Raw genomic sequence first — 5,218 nt, 5'->3', positions numbered from 1 at the left:
TTTTTCTAGCTTCTCTGCCTCTTTCCTTTCCTAGAGGCCACTGGTTCCCTCAAGTCTGCATTCTCTGCTGTTTTCCCCGTTATTCAGGTGCTGCTTCCTACAGTGGAGACGGAGAAGAGAAAGGATGTCGTGGAAGCCAGGGGTCACTTTAAGGACTTGTTTCTAAGAGGGAGACATCAATGCTTTGCTTTTGTAGACTGCTTTACAGTTTTTTGAAGCATTCCAAGTTAACTGACATCCTGCTTCATGACCACAGGCCCAGGGGAAGTTTTTACCACATCCACTTTATTTGATCTGGAAACTGAGGCACAGAGAAGTCAGGAGTCCAAGGTCACTGGCAGTGTCTAGAGTGGTGGCAAGGCTGGAACGGGGTCTTTCAACACCGGGTTCCAGAATTTTGCCAGATGGGAGATAGAATTGATGGGAGTATTATTTAGTCATACAGTGAGAAGGTATTCACCAGCAAAGGAAGGAAATATTCCTTTTCCTTGTACAAAGATCCAAGAAAAACTGCTTGTCTTCTATCGTGCTTGTTTTCAAATGAGGTCTGACCTTGTAGCTAAGACTTTCTTCCGCTGCTGACTCTGCTCACCCTCCTTTCTACTTGATTCATTTGGGCCCCAGTGGCCCTGTTTGGGGAAAGGCCCATCTGGGAGCACTCAATACATTCCCCTGTCAGGGAGAGGAAAAGAGCTACACTTGCAGAATAAGGGAACTTCCAGGAGGGCTCTGGCCAGAAGTCAACTTGCAGTCTTTGAGAGCAGCACTTGATCCAACACCGGCATACATGCCTGTTGCTCATTACTTCACAAACACTACTGCATATCTTTTTACTCTTGCCCATTGCCATGAATCCTCCGAATCAGCACGCTGCTCAAATTTTCAACCATTCAACATGCAGGCACCTCACATACAATTATTGAGGACCTACCCTGTGCCAAGCGCTCTGGGAAAAAAGAAAATGAAAGTTGACGGGCCTGCTCCAAAGCCTGTCAGCCTGCAGGAGACAACAATGATAAAGTCAAGCACAGAACTTCTGGAGAATGCTGTGGTCTGTAGAGAGGAGAGACTGAGTTGCTTGCTCTAAAATATTAGCTGCTATGGAAAGTTGATATATCACTGGAGAAGTAGTGCCAATTAAAACAATAATGAAATACTAGTCTATTAGAATGAACAAAATCCAGAGCATTGATAACACCAAATGCCGACAAGGATGTGAAGCAACAGGAACTCTCATTCATTGTCGGTGGGAAGATGGAATGGTACAGCCCTGTGAAAGACAGTTTAACCATTTCTTATAATGCTAAACATACTTTTACCATACTTTCTAGCAATTGTGAGTGCTAAGTCATTTCATTTATATCTGACTCTTTGTGATCCTATGGACTGTACCTGCCAGGCTCCTCTGTCCATGGGATTCTCCAGGAAAGAATACTAGACTGGGTTGCTATGCCCTTCTCCAGGGGATCTTCCCAACCCACAGATGGAACCCATGTCTCCTGCTTTGGGACACAGATTCTTTACCCCTAGCGCCACCTGGGAAGCTCTTTATCAATTGTGGTCTTTGGTATTTATCCAAAGGAGTTGAAAACTTCAGTTCAGTTCAGTTCAGCTCAGTCGCTCAGTCCTGTCTGACTGTTCGCAACCACATGAATCGCAGCATGCCAGGCCTCCCTGTCCATTACCAACTCCCAGAGTTCACTCAAACCCATGTCCATTGAGTCGGTGATGTCATCCAGGCATCTCATCCTCTGTTGTCCCTTTCTCCTCCTGCCCCCAATCCCTCCCAGCATCAGAGTCTTTTCCAATGAGTCAGCTTTTCTCATGAGTTGGCCCAAGTATAGGAGTTTCAGCCTCAGCATCAGTCTTTCCAATGAACACCCAGGACTGATCTCCTTTAGGATGGACTGGTTGGATCTCCTTGCAGTCCAAGGGACTCTCAAGAGTCTTCTCCAACACCACAGTTCAAAAGCATCAATTCTTCAGCACTCAGCTTTCTCCACAGTCCAACTCTCACATCCATACATGACCACAGGAAAAACCATAGTCTTGACTAGATGGACCTTTGTTGGCAAAGTAATGTCTCTGCTTTTTAATATGCTATCTAGGTTGGTCATAACTTTCCTTCTAAGGAGTAAGCGTCTTTAATTTCATGGCTGCAATCACCAACTGCAGTGATTTTGGAGCCCCCCAAATTAAAGTCTGACACTGTTTCCACTGTTTCCCCATCTATTTCCCATGAAGTGATGGGACCGGATGCCATGATCTTCGTATTCTGAATGTTGAGCTTTAGGCCAACTTTTTCATTCTCCTCTTTCACCTTCAACAAGAGGCTCTTTAGTTCCTCTTCACTTTCTGCCATAAGGGTGGTGTCATCTGCATATCTGAGGTTATTGATATTTCTCCTGGCAGCCTTCATTCCAGCTTGTGCTTCCTCCAGCCCAGCGTTTCTCATGATGTGCTCTGCATATAAGTTAAATTACCAGGGTGACAATATACAGCCTTGACATACTCCTTTTCCTATTTGGAACCAGTCTGTTGTTCTATGTCCAATTCTAACTGTTGCTTCCTGACCTGCATACAGATTTCTCAAGAGGCAGGTTAGGTGGTCTGGTATTCCCATCTCTTTCAGAATTTTCCACAGTTGATTGTGATCCACACAGTCAAAGGCTTTGGCATAGTCAATAAGGCAGAAATAGTTGTTTCTCTAGAACTCTCTTGCTTTTTCCATGATCTGGCGGATGTTGGCAATTTGATCTCTGGTTCCTCTGCCTTTTCTAAAACCAGCTTGAACATCTGGAAGTTCACAGCTCACGTATTGCTGAAGCCTGGCTTGGAGAATTTTGAGCATTACTTTACTAGCGTGTGAGATGAGTGCAATTGTGTGGTAGTTTGAGCATTCTTTGGCATTGCCTTTCTTTGGAATTGGAATGAAAACTGACCTTTTCCAGTCCTGTGGCCACTGCTGAGTCTTCCAAATTTGCTGGCATATTGAGTGCAGCACTTTCACAGCATCATCTTTCAAGATTTGAAATAGCTCAACTGGAATTCCATCACCTCCACTAGCTTTGTTCATAGTGATGCTTTCTAAGGCCCACTTGACTTCACATTCCAGGATGTCTGGCTCTAGGTGAGTGATCACACCATCATGATTATCTGGGTCATGAAGCTCTTTTTTGTACAGTTCTTCTGTGTATTCTTGCCACCTCTTCTTTATATCTTCTGCTTCCGTTGGGCCTATACCATTTCTGTCCTTTATTGAGCCCATCTTTCCATGAAATATTCTCTTGGTATATCTAATTTTCTTGAAGAGATCTCTAGTCTTTCCAGTTCTATTGGTTTCCTCTATTTCTTTGCATTGATCGCTGAAGAAGGCTTTCTTATCTCTCCTTGCTATTCTTTGGAACTCTGCATTCAGATGCTTATATCTTTCCTTTTCTCCTTTGCTTTTCACTTCTTTGTTTCACAGCTATTTGTAAGGCCTCCCCAGACAGCCATTTTGCTTTTTTGCATTTCTTTTTCTTGGGGATGGTCTTGGTCCCTGTCTCCTGTACAATGTCACGAACCTCCGCCCATAGTTTTTCAGGCACTCTATCTATCAGATCTAGGCCCTTAAATCTATTTCTCACTTCCACTGTATAATTATAAGGGATTTGACATATGTCATACTGGAATGATCTAGTGGTTTTCCCTACTTTCTTCAATTTAAGTCTGAATTTGGCAATAAGAAGTTCATGATTGGAGCCACAGTCAGCTCCCAGTCTTGTTTTTGTTGACTGTATAGAGCTTCTCCATCTTTGGCTGCAAAGAATATAATCAATCTGATTTCGGTATTGACCATCTGGTCTTCTCTTGTGTTGTTGGAAGAGGGTGTTTGCAATGACCAGTGAGTTCTCTTGGCAAAACTCTTATTAGTCTTTGCCTTGCTTCATTCCAGACTCCAAGACCAAATTTGCCTGTTACTTCAGGTGTTTCTTGACTTCCTACTTTTGCATTCCAATCCCCTATAATGAAAAGGACGTCTTTTTTGGCTGTTAGTTCTAAAAGGTCTTATAGGTCTTCATAGAACCATTCATCTTCAGCTTCTTCAGCATTACTGGTTGAGGCATAGGCTTGGATTACTGCAATACTAAATGGTTTGCCTTGGAAATGAAGAGAGATCATTCTGTCATTTTTGAGATTGCATTCAAGTACTACGTTTTGGACTCTTTCATTGACCATGATGGCTACTCCATTTCTTCTAAGGGATTCCTGCCCACAGTAGTAGATATAATGGTCATGTGAGTTAAATTCACCCATTCCAATCCATTTTAGTTTGCTGATTCCTAGAATGTCAATGTTCACTCTTGCCATCTCATGTTTGACCACTTCCAATTTGCCTTGATTCATGGACCTGACATTCCAAATTCCTATGCAATTTTGCTCTTTATAGCATTGGACCTTGCTTCTATCACCAGTCACATCCACAACTGGGTATTGTGTTTGCTTTGGAGCCATCCCTTCATTCTTTCTGGAGTTGCTTCTCCTCTGATATCCAGTAGCATATTGGGCACCTACTGACCTGGGGAGTTCATCTTTCAGTGTCTTATCTTTTTGCCTTTTCATACTCTTCATGGGGTTCTCAAGGCAAGAATACTGAAGTGGTTTGCCATTCCTTTCTCCAGTGGACCACATTTTGTCAGACCTCTCCACCATGGCCTGCCCGTCCTGGGTGGCCCCACACGGCATGGCTTAGTTTCATTGAGATAGACAAGGCTGTGGTCCGTGTGATGAGATTGGCTAATTTTCTGTGATTATGGTTTCAGTGTGTCTGCCCTCTGATGCCCTCTCGCAACACCTACCATCTTACTTGGGTTTCTCTTACCTTGGACTTGGGGTATCTCTTCATGGCCGCTCCAGCAAAGCTCAGCCACTGCTCCTTACCTTGGACGAGGGATATCTCCTCAGGGCCTCCCCTCCTGACCTTGAATGTGGAGTAGCTCCTCTCGGCCCTCCTGTGCCCATGCAGCCACCACTCCTTGGACATGGGGTTGCTCCTCTGGGCCACCTCTCCTGACCTCATGTGTGGGGTAGCTCCTCTCAGCCTCTGCCCTTGACCTTGGGTGAGGGGCAGCTCCTCTCGGCCAGGCTTCTGCACGGTCCATCGCAGGCTTCACACTTCATAAGTTGAAAACTTATATCTGCACAAAAACCTGCACATGGAAGGATGTTTATAGCA

Source organism: Budorcas taxicolor, chromosome 10 (genome assembly GCF_023091745.1).
Source record: "Budorcas taxicolor isolate Tak-1 chromosome 10, Takin1.1, whole genome shotgun sequence".
In the NCBI taxonomy this organism is placed as follows: domain Eukaryota; kingdom Metazoa; phylum Chordata; class Mammalia; order Artiodactyla; family Bovidae; genus Budorcas; species Budorcas taxicolor.
The sequence above is the reverse complement of the archived record's forward strand: the minus strand, read 5'-3'. Positions refer to the sequence as shown.